This window comes from Cervus canadensis, chromosome X (genome assembly GCF_019320065.1).
Source record: "Cervus canadensis isolate Bull #8, Minnesota chromosome X, ASM1932006v1, whole genome shotgun sequence".
In the NCBI taxonomy this organism is placed as follows: Eukaryota; Metazoa; Chordata; class Mammalia; order Artiodactyla; family Cervidae; genus Cervus; species Cervus canadensis.
The window spans coordinates 31,022,839-31,035,480 of NC_057419.1; the positions used below are offsets into that span (position 1 = coordinate 31,022,839).

A 12,642-nucleotide genomic window follows, 5' to 3' on the forward strand; every position below is an offset into this window, starting at 1 on the left:
TTATCTAATCTACTGTTGATTCATATAAGTGTGTCATTTAATTGTTACTGCATTATTTATCTCTGTTCAGCTCCTCTTTATATTGTCTTACTCTTTTTTACTGTTCTGTGTTCAACTGTTTTTTTGTCCTGAGTTCTTTGAGCATTTTAAGATTATAGCTAGGAATGCTTTATTGGGTAGATTGCTTATCTCCAATTCAATTAGTTCTTCTTCTGGGATTTTTTTTCCCTTGTTCCTTCATTTGGAACATATTCTTATGTCACTTTATTTTGTTTAATTTGTTTTCATTTCTATGTATTTGGTAAGCTGTTTATATTTCCTTATCTTAGAGAAATGGCTTTATGTAGGAGACATGCTATGGGGCTTAGCAGCATACTTCCTTCTTGTTACCAAAGCTACATGCTTTTGGAGTGGCCCCTTTATGGGTTATGTGGGTCTTTCTGCTATGATAAGCTGACAACTGTAGAAACTTGTAAGCATGGCTATCTCCTAGTCTAGTTGGCTTCTAGTATGTGGGGCAGGGTCCATCCATGGCTAGCTGCATGACCAGGGGAGTCCCAAAACTGGTGCTAATTCACTGGTATATGGGGTCATGTCATAAGTTAGTTGACTGCAGAGTTGGGATCCCAGATCTAGTATCCACCTGCTGTTGGGCTGGGCCATGGCCAAAGGCAGGTGGTTGAGAAGCTGAAGCTGTCCTGGGGCTGGTGTCAACCTCCTCATGGGTGGATCTGGTGCTCTGAGTATCCTAATGTTGGTGCCTTCCCACTGGTGGGTAAGTTTTGATCCCCAGAAATACTACCAGCACATTATGTGCAGAGCTAAGACCTGGAGTCTCTGGCTGTGGGATGGAGTCCTAGAGTTGGTATCCACCCAATAGTAGATAGAGCTATGAACAAAAGAGTTCTGGGGCTAGTTCTGGCCCACCAGGTCCTGGGGTCTCTGGGTGCAGTGTGCAAGGGTCCCAGAATTGATGTCCACCCACACGTGAGAAGGGCTAGGGCCCAATCATCCTAGGCCTAATTCCCACTGCTGAGGAGTAAGGCTGTACCCCAGGGCTAGTTCTGGCCCACTGGTAGGCCGAGCTTGATACTGAGTACTCTAGCTCTGAGGTCTTGACTTCACTGACCTGTTGTCCTGTTGGGGGTGAGGCTGGGTTTTGGGTGTTGTGGTGAGTAGGGCAAGTTTCAAGGGAGCTAAGGGGGGAGTCCTACATCGATCAGTCTGCTACAGAAAGGATCTCAAAATGGTGTTTTCAACACTGCTGATGTGGGTCCTACATCAGGACACCCCTGAGATCCCTTGGAACCAGCCCTGTTCACCACAACACACAAAACCTAGCCTCACCCACAACAGGACAACAGGTCCAAAAATGTCTGTCGCCACTGTTTATGGCCCTAGAGTGAGTCCCAATTGCCTCCTCTGGGAGACTTTCCAAGATCAGCAAGTGAAATAACTTGGGTTACCAAGTTCCTTTCAAATTGTTACTTGTGTCCTGGGTCTCAGAGCTTGTGAGATTTTGTGTGTGCCCTTTAACAGGAGAGTCTCTATTTCCCTCAGCACATAAGTTTTCCTGAAAGTAAGCCCCACTGGCCTTGAAAGCCAAATGTTATAGAGGCTTATCTTTCTAGTGCAGGGTCTCTGGCTTGGGGAGCCCAGTGTGGGGCTTGGACCCTTATTCGTGTGGATAATCTCTGCAATTGCAATTATTCTCCTGTTTGGGGGTTACTTACCTAGAGATATGACTCTTGAATATACTGTGTGTCCACTCCTCCTTTCCATCTTGTGGCTCCTTCTTTACATCTTTAGTTGTAAAATATCTTTTCTTTAGTGTTCAGGTTGTTCTCATCAATAATTGACCTGTAAGTATTTGTAATTGTGGCATGCTTGTGGAAGAAGGTGAGATCAGGGTCTTCCTACTCTGTCACCTTGGCCACTCCACCTCTGTATATGTTTTGATAAAGCTAGGATTGCATTGCTCTCCTGTGCATTTTTAAATGTGTAGACAATTCATCTATGTCCATCTGTTTTCAATTTGCATTTTCCTTCTTAAAGAGAAGGTGAAAATTTTGGACCCATTATTGAGGAACAGGTGTACAATTAATCATTTATTTATCCTTTTCTGTAAAGAAAGATATTTTCTCATATATATGTGCCATAAAACAATGCTTCCATTTTGACAGAAAATATAGGCATTATTATTTTGTTTTTTCAGAATGATCATTTTGAGGATGAATGGAAGAGAGCTATGTTTTGTTGAGGCACATAGCACTTTTTTTAAAGAAAGATCTTCAAGGTGACATAGATAAATTAATAGAGCACATAGATTATCCTAAGTAATTCTTTTATTACATTACTTTGGAAGCATCCCAAAATTCAAGAAAGATAGTTTTAAAACCTTCTTTCCTATGCTGAATTTCCAAAGCACCATCGTTTCATTTCACACATGACTGAAGAACCAAACTACCACTTTCTGAAAACCCATCAGAAAATTCTGAGATCTTAAAATAATACACAACTGGATCAAAACAGCAATTTAGATTTGCAAGAGACAGGGAAATGATATGGAAACATAGAGTGCTCTTAATAAAGGAGAAGTTTTAAAAGACTTTATTGCTTCACTACCATAAAGAATGGGAAGTTGAAGTAGTAAGGTGTGAAACACACAATGAATTCTACCACACACATCAGGACCATCCACAAAGCCTTTTTTCCTCTGGCATTTTGAGGGGGAACTTGGAATTCTTGTAAAAGTTTTCCTGTTCTCCCTGTACAATAAGTAACGATTACAACAGAGAATGCAAACTCTCCAAGTTCAACTACAGTTATCATGTCAATAGTAGATGCTATGTTAATGTATTGAAGCCCTAAATCAGCAAGTCAGGGCTCAAAGGGTTCAGTGTTGTTGTCTAATCCAACATTTCTCAAAATTTGAAATAGCAAACAGGCAGTCCCCATCATCACTCAGATGGCAGCACTGATGCCCAGATCATACCTATTCCAACCTCTGGTCCTGAAGGGCTTGAGGAGAAAGAAGTATCTCTGAAGGCTGTTACATGTCAAGAAACAAATGCTGGCATAGATATTGAGATACTTCAGGTAAAAGTACAGAAAGCAAAGGGTCCTCTGGAAAGGCCAATGGTGGCTGATTTAATAGTAAATCCAGAGGGATAAGGACAGCACATGAGCACAATTAGCCACAGAGAAGTTGATCATGAAAATAATGGCTTTATTATTCTTGCTGATGAAGTGACACAGAACCACAAGGCTATACTGTTGGCCCATAGACTAAGGATAAATCTTAGGATGTAAGTAGCTGCATAAAGGGAGTACTGAAATAACATTTGAAGATCAGTGCACTTTGCTCTTGTACTGTTTGTGCTGTTGCTTCCCATCTTGAGGATTTGTGTTCCTTCCTTAGGGAAAGCATCAGAATGAGTATTTCTGCAGAAAATAGCCTATAAATGTAGTCAAGGGCATATCAGTCCATGTTTGGGTATACAAATAAACTTGTCTAGCAAAGAGGTATCCAAGTGTGAACCTCCATAAATTCAAAAGATCTTTTCTATGTAAACTGAAAATAGCTTGCTAATCTACAACTGGATAACAGTACTGTCAAAGATATTTTGGAGAATCAAAGAAATCACTATATTGGCAATAGCCTCAGTCAGGTTTTTTCCTTAGTAGTCAAAAGAAGAAGTAATCAAGCTTTCAGAGATAACCAACAAGCAAGTCTTCACTGACAAATAGTCCCTAAACATATATTTTAAGATTCTTGTTTTACATTCAGTTTTACAATTCTACCTGTATTGTCAAAATTTGAGATCTAGCTTTCCCTATCATTAACCTATTTTGAATGGCAACCTTACCAGGGATTAGATGACTGCTGAAATGAGTCTATGAACATTTAGGAATGAAACATGGGATAAAGGCCTGGTAAAGAGCTGGCTGGTCACTAGGCCTTGGAAAGATAAGGGTTTGGAAAAAATAGTGCAACTCAGATAACCATTGTCTCCTTCAGAATTTGGCTAAGAGCACAATTAGCTCTGTTTATATCACTTTGCACTTTCTTGAAGCTTCAGTAACTTTAGAGATCTGTGTTTGTTAATAAAATTACAGTAGCTTCAGACATTCATGTTTATTGAGACTATCCTTGCAACCACTGCAAGCAACTATCAGAGTATGTGAAGGACTAAAGGATATCTGGTGTAGCAAAAGGGATTGCCTCTACCTCGGCTCTTAGGGCAAGTTCAGTGAAAAAGTTATTAATGTGGACAGTTAAATTTTTAGCAATCATAATTGTTAGAAACCCGTCCCTCTAGTAAGCCAAAAATCCACATCCCTGGCATTTCAACCAGTTTTGCCTACCAAAACTAAATAAATAAATAAATTCTACTTCCTGTTATGCATGAAACTCTTGAAATATCTAAAGATAACAATTCTGTCATTTCTCAAATCTTCCCTTATCCAAGTTAAATATCCATCCCAAATATGAAATAGTTATTGTACTTGGCTTTGGATCAGAACATTTTACTTTTAGTCAAAAGTGACTACAATACAACTTACTTTACCCATGAAAATGACAGTTTAAGAACCCAAATGTTTTATTTTTTTAGGAAATATAACATGCATTTGATTGCAGAGCAAAAGGATAGATGGGTTCTTAATACTCTCTTGTGACTTTCATCACTTGCAAAAGCAGTTAGTTTGCTTCCCATTTATAAAATTAAAATGAAAATAAGACAGACTTAACATTAGCTATTGAAAGCAATATAGGGTCAAGGACAGTGCCTAAACACAACCAAATAAAAAATGGAGAAGGCGAGGGTGGAATGTTTCGAGAGAACAGCATCGAAACATGTATATTATCTAGGGTGAAACAGATCACCAGCCCAGGTTGGATGCATGAGACAAGTGCTCGGGCCTGGTGCACTGGGAAGACCCAGAGGGAGCGGGTAGAGAGGGAGGTGAGAGAGGGGATCGGAATGGGGAATACATGTAAAACCATGGTTGATTCATGTCAATGTATGACAAGACCCACTGCAATGTTATAGAGTGGTTAGCCCCCAACTAATAAAAATGAATGAAAAAAAAATGTAAAAATCAGTCCACCCATGCATGGTTCATACAGTGCCAAACAACCTATTTGGTTCATTTGTGTTGACTATATGGGGCTCTCTGATAAATTGTGTTTACACACTGACTGTTAATTGCAATCAAACAATCAGTTCATTCCAGTAAACAGCTACTTTAAATGTGCTGTTGTTCCCTGCCCCCCACCACTGAGTTGACTGTTTTGCTTAATCGACCAGTTAGTTTAACAAACTGTAGCTAGGGCCAATCCTATCTTTTTCGTTGTTTGTTTATTCACTGAACTAACTAAAATAATTAATCTTATGTTCTCTATGTGTGGTGTGGGGAGTGTGTGTGTGTGTGTGTGTGCACGCGTGCATACGCACCCTCAGTTGTGTTCAACTAATAAAAAATCATATGAAGTAGAACAAAATTATTCTTGAAATAAAACTTAAGGAACAGTTAATATACATGAACTCTTCCCTGATCAACTTTGAGTTTGTTATAATAATTGTTAACAATCGCTGAATACCTACTTTGGACAAGGTGCTATACTTTATATACACTTTCAATAGATCTTTCACAGCAATCCTGTGCAACAATAAAATATTACCAGTATTTCACAAAAAGGAAAACTGAGGCCCCAAAAAAGGCAAGGCTCATTTCCTCCAAGAAAGCTTTTCCTGACCTCTCCAAACCACAGATCACTACAACCTCAGAGTATCTCTAGTTTTGATAATTTTTTAGTGCACTTAACACACTAGCATGCTGCGATTATTTGCCTTTCCAAGCAGTTAATTCTGTTCCTTTGAATAGCCTGCAATCTACCACAGACATATCAAAAATGCGTTCTCTTGTTTCTTCCTTCCTTCCATAATAAAGTGTCTAGTAATTGTCTTGTACCTATTAGAGATCCACTAAGTGTTTATTGAGTGAATGACTGAATAGTACAGGATGAATGGATGAATCAGGGGCAAAATGTCTTACCCAGAGGATAGAAATGAGTGTCTAGAGAATTTGAATTTAGCTGTGATGTTTGACTTGACCACCAGGTGTCATAAGTATGCCAACATTCAAATATCTTTTGGTATTTTAACACATAATTTATTTTAAAATTTCGTTAATGGAGAAACAATAAATAAAGAATAAAAGTATCAATAACATCCTGGTAACATGAGAAGCACCTTTTAAATGACATTTTAGAGAGTTTGAATTTATTTTATTTTTTTAGACATCGTACTTCTCATATAATTCTCTGAAAATAGTTTGGTTTCTAAGTTAATTGCAGATTCCTAGACTATTAGAACTATTAAAAGCCATTGAGATCTTCTGATCTCAACACTTCTTATAGATGAGAAAACTAAGGCCAAAAACAAGGAGATTAAAATTTTCAAATTTGAAAAGAAAATTAGCAGCAAGTGCTAGACCAAGGTCTCTTGTCTCCAACTACAGAACAATTTTTAATTTTCTAGGAACTTCTAAGAAGAAAATCACACTTTTCTGAAATTCTCTACTACTTCAAACCTTCAGAAACAAACAAATGCCAGAGTGTAGAACACTAAACTTGACAATAAACTGTTACAGCAAAAGGGAAATTCCAGGACAAATGCAGTTTTTTTTTTGTTTGTTTGTTTTGTTTTCTTGTTTTTATTTTTGTTTGTTTTTTAACAGAATGAATATTTCCAAGTCTCAAATAATAAGTGTGTATAAAGTCTGCTTAAAATTCTTTGTTTTGAAATGTGTGTTATTTCTTTACACTAGGAACGTAAAGTGGGTGAAAGTCACTCAGTCATGGCCAAATCTTTGCGACCCCATGGACTATAGAGTTCATGGAATTCTCCAAGCCACAATACTGGAGTGAGCAACCTTTCTCTTCTCCAGGGGATCTTCCCAACCCAGGGATCAAACCCAGGTCTCCTGCATTGCAGGCAGATTCTTTAACAGCTGAGCCACAAGGGAAATCCAAGAATACTGGAGTGGGTAGCCTATCCCTTCTCCAGAGGATCTTGCGAACCCAGAAATTGAACTGGGGTCTCCAGCACTGCAGGCTGATTCTTTACCAGCTGAGCTATTAGGGAAGCCCACACAAAGAATAGAGTTTTACATTAGAAAATGTGTGTTTGTGTGTGCGTGCACATGCTCAGTCATGTCCGACTCTTTGCAAACCCACCACAGGCTCTTCTGGCCATGGGATTTTCCAGGCAAGAATACTTGAGTGGGTTGCCATTTCCTCCTCCAATAGTCTTCCTGACTCGGGGTTGAACCTACATATCCTGTAGCTCCTGCATTGGCAGCCAGATTCTTTATCACTGAACCACCAGAAAATCCCTTACTTTAGAAAATAGATGTAAACAAAAATAAATCTAAATAAATACATGTCCATCACAAATAATTCCAGTGCAAATATTTTAGTGTATAACCATTTACATTTTTTCCCCTGTGGCTGTAAATCTGTAAGTTGATGCATATAAAGATATTTTTACCACTTTAACACATATACATATACTGTTTTATAATCATAGTTTGTATTCAATCATAATTGCTATGATTGTAGTACCCTGTCATAAAGATGGCAAAAATAGCACATGAAAAGATTCCAAACATCACTAATTATTAAAGAAATGCCAATCAAAACTACAATGAGATATCATCTCACATTAGTCACAATGGTCATCATCAAAAAAATCGACAAACAATAAATGCTGGAGAGGGTGTGGAAAAAAGGAAGCCTCTTACACTGTTGGTGGGAATATAAATTGGTATAGCCACTAATGGAGAACAGTATGGAAGTTCCTCAAAGAAACTAAAAACAGAATTACCATGTGGCCCAGCAATCTAATTCCTGAACATGTACTTGGAGAAAACCATAATTCACAAAGATACAAGTACCCCAGTGTTCATTGCAACAATATTTACAATAGCTAGCAGGACATGGAAGCAACCTAAATGTCCATTGACAGAGGATTGGATGAACAAGATGAGGTATCTATATACAATGCAATATTCAGGTACTAAAAAGAATGAAATATCTATTTGCAGAGACATAAATAGAGCTAGAGACTGCCATACAGAGTGAAGTAAGAGAAAAACAGAAAAGAGAAAAATATTTTATATGAACACATATGTGGAATCTAGAAAAAATGGCATAGATGAACTTATTTGCAAAGCAGAAATAGAATCACAGATGTAGAGAACAAACTTATGGATACCAAGGGGGAGTGGTAAGGAGGAGTGGGATTAATTGGGAGATTGTGATTAACATATATACACTACTATGTATAAAATAGATAACTAATGAGAACCTACTGTATAGCACAGGGAACTACTCAATGCTCTGTGGTGACCTAAATGGGAAGGTAATCTAAAACAGAAGGGATACATGTATACATACAACTGACTCACTTTGCTGTACAGCAGAAACTAACACAACATTGTGAAGCAACTATACTCCAATAAAAAATTTTAAAATGTAGTGTCAATAAATAGACATCTAAACGGCCATTTAATGGTATATTGCTCTTCATTATGCTGACTTCACCAATTTTATAGCTGATCCTGTTCCTGATGCCAATTGTCTCACTGTTCACACTGTGCATACATACTCTTCGTTGAACCCAGGGTAGTTAAGGTGCAAGCTAAGAGGCTGGAAGGAGACACGAGGAGCCAGAGGAACTACAGGTATGTTTATTTTCTCCTGGCTGAAGCAGCAGTCATAGCAGCAGCTATAGCATAACCTAACACAACATAACCTCTCTCCTGGCTGCTCAGTGGCTATAATATTATTCTCTCCTGGCTGATGCAGAAGCTGTAGCAATAGACATGCTATATTCTCTCCTGCCATGGGTGACCCAACAGACACAGCCATGATGCAGCAATAATGCCACTGCTTTCTAGGTGGAGTTCATATATACCTACTGCACAAAATAGCCTGTGACCAAAGGAGTACCTAGTGATATGCATACACAGTGGTATAAGTGATCTCAGCTGTTACATAGTCATTATTTGCAAAACATAGGGCAAGAGAGCCTGAAAACACCATCTTGACTAATTTGCTCTCTCTGCACAAATGGTTACTTAGAATTGCATCAGATATATGTGTTATAATTTATTTAGTAGCATTGAGGCAGATTACCATTTTTTCACTATTAGAAACAATGCCTGGCAAACATTCCTGTATCCTCACTTTTGTACATTTGAGTAACTATTTCCTTTGAATAAAGTCTTGAAAGTGGAGTTTCTAGGTTTTTAATATGTAATGCCAAATCATTCTTCACAAAGGTAAACTACATGAAACTACAAAGCTAATGCTATTTCCTATATCACAATAACAAATTTGTTAGCTTTAAAAATGTATCAAATTATTTTTAGCTAGAGGAAGAAATATGGTATACAGAATTCTGACTCATTCTTTAAGGCCTAACTCAAAGTAACTACCTCTACCTAAGCACAAATCAACCAGACAGAATTTATGATTCCTACCTTAACACAGTTGTTCGCAAACTTGGCCATGCCTCAGAATCATCTGGAGAGCTGTACCACCCACAAAGTTTCTGTTTCAGCAGATCTGATGTAGGGCCCCAAAATATACATCTCTAATAAGTTCCCATGTGATCCATGGACCACACACTAAAAACCACTGCCCTAAAACACTGTGTATTAACCAAAAAAATAATATATGGTATCCTCACCAATATTGTGAATCATCTAATTAATGCTGTAGACTGAATGTTTAAGTGTTTATGTAACTTCCAAATTTATCTGTTGAAACCTAATCCACAATGAGATGGTATTTGAAGATGGGGCCTTTGGGAGGTGATTAAATCATTAGAGGATTAATGCCCTTGTAAAAGAGACCCAAAGAATTCCCTGGCCCATTCTATGAGTGATAAGATAGCCATCTATGAGCCAGGAAGTAGGCTCTCACCAGACACCAAAACGGATGGCATCTTGATCTTAGAAGTCTTGGCCTCCAGAACTCTGAGAAATAAATGCATAAGCCACCCAATCTGTGGAATTCTGTTTTAGCAGCCCAAACAGAGTAAGTCAATTAGTCATATAGTTTTTTCATCCTAGATGAGGAAACTCACAGACAAGTTTGTGACCTAGCTTTCATAACTATGCAATGTAATCTGTTCTATTTATCTACCTTCTATTATTTCTCCTATCTTGACCACATAGAAGAAAATGATAGTAAAATAAAACAAAAAAGAATGAGAAAAATATTGCATTAGGCTTATTTTTTAGAAAACAATCAGGATTCCTATGTTTAAAAGTCTGCAGTTCTCTTAATACTATAACAAAAAGTTAAGTTTAAAAAAGTTTTTTATCCACCACAATGGATTTTTGAGAAAAATCTAACAAACTTGGGGCTTTTCAGGTGGCATTAATAGTAAAGATACTGCCTGTCAATGCAGGAGACATAAAAGACATGGATTCAATCCATGAGTATGGATCCCTTCACAAACATCTTTAAACTTCACTGAAAAAGAGATTACACCTGTAGTGGGCAGAGAGTCTTACTCTTGAAATCCCACTGCAAGCACCCATGGCTTGTTCACTGGCCTCTTGAGAATTCCCCCAGTTTCCCTTCATAGGCCTATAGTTAGACTATATTGTCTAGGGACTATGACTCTTAAAATTGCTTTATGAGTATCAAGCTCCATTTATTTCATTTAAACTTTTTAGCCCTTCTTGAAACACTAGCTCTGCAAATAGCTTTTAGGTAAATGGTAATCCTTCTAGACTGAAGACCACATCCTCTTTTTTCCAACTACAGGACCATGAATGCTTTCCACCTCTGTTTGTCAGTGCTTGCTAGACACAGCTTCTGGTTTTAGATAACAAGGGCTTGGATAGAGAATAATCTCACCACTATTTTGCTCCATTGGTTTTGCCTGAATTTCATGTTTCTTTCTAGAAATTGAGCCAGCAGAGATGGTTGCAGAGCATTACCTTTCCAGAAAAATTAGCAATAAGAAATCACCTGCTTCTTCATGGCCCAACACATTGGCCCCAGTGATGGAGGATTCTACTCATAGAAAACTTTTAAAATAATTTGAATTTTCATATTCATGATTTCACTTAGTAAGGCACAGGCACAAAGTGGTAAAGTAACTTGCTTGAGGACAAAGAACACCATAGTTGACTTTGAAATGTAGCTAGAAATCACCCTCTCACTCTAATAATCTTTCTACTTGACCTGGCTGCCTCCATGATGAGAAAAGAAAGTTCTATGTGAAGCTACCCAAAGACATATACACTTAATGGTAGGAAAAAGCACGGAACAGTTGAGTCATGGGTTCAGGGGAAAGACAGATGGGCATCCATAAGAATTTTTTTTGTCTTCAATTATTTTATTTTTTAATTGGAGGATAACTACATAACAATATTGTGTTAGTTTCTACCATACATCAGCATGAATCAGCCAAAGGTATACATGTGTCCCCTCCCTCTTGAACCTCTTTCTCAACTCCCACCCCAACCCATCCCTGTAGATTGTCACAGAGGAAACGTTTTATTACACTAATTTAGCCTTTCCTATTCTCCTCCATCTATAACAGTCATTCTGTGAAGTATGCACAGGACTTGGGGCCCTTCTCTTGGTTAGCTTACTTTGTATAATTCAAGTGCAAAACGTCTGGGCCTTAGAATGCAACTTTTTCTCTAAATATAATAAATACTATTTAATTAATGTAACATTTTAACATGGTTTTAATATGTTAGACATTGTTTTAGGTAATGATGATAAAGTGATATACAGACAGGCATAGTCTCTGCCCTCATGAAGCCTTTAATCTCATTGTACTATATCTACCCCATTCTCTCTGCCCCCCCAAAATAATACTCACCAAGAAAAGTTATATTTAAGTTGTATATTCTTTTTTTTTTTTCATTTATTTTTATAAGTTGGAGGCTAATTACTTTACAATATTGTAGTGGTTTTTGCCATACATTGACATGAATCAGCCATGGATTTACATTTGTTCCCCATCCCGATCCCCCCTCCCACCTCCCTCCCCATCCCATCCCTCTGGGTCTTCCCAGTGCACCAGCCCTGAGCACTTGTCTCATGCATCCAACCTGGGCTGATGGTCTGTTTCACCCTTGATAGTATACTTGTTTCAGTGCTATTCTCTCAGAACACCCCACCCTCGCCTTCTCCCACAGAGTCCCAAAGTCTGCTCTGTATATCTGTGTCTCTTTTTCTGTTTTGCATATTGGGTTATCATTAACATCACTTTAAATTCCATATATATGAGTTAGTATACTATATTGTTCTTTATCTTTCTGGCTTATTTCACTCTGTATAATGGGCTCTACTTTCATCCATCTCATTAGAACTGATTCAAATGAATTCTTTTCAATGGCTGAGTAATATTCCATGGTGTATATGTACCATGGCTTTCTTATCCATTCGCCTGCTGATGGGCATCTAGGTGGCTTCCATGTCCTGGCAATTATAAGCAGTGCTCCAATGAATATTGGGGTGCACATGTCTCTTTCAGATCTAGTTTCCTCTGTGTGTATGCCCAGGAGTGGGATTGCTGGGTCATATGGCAGTTCTATTTC

At 38.0% G+C, this 12,642-nt stretch overlaps 1 pseudogene; it reads right to left on the reverse strand.

Moving 5' to 3' along the window:
• Positions 1–2,348: 2,348 nt before the first annotated feature.
• LOC122435503 lies at positions 2,349–3,395 on the reverse strand (annotated as a pseudogene).
• Positions 3,396–12,642: the final 9,247 nt, after the last annotated feature.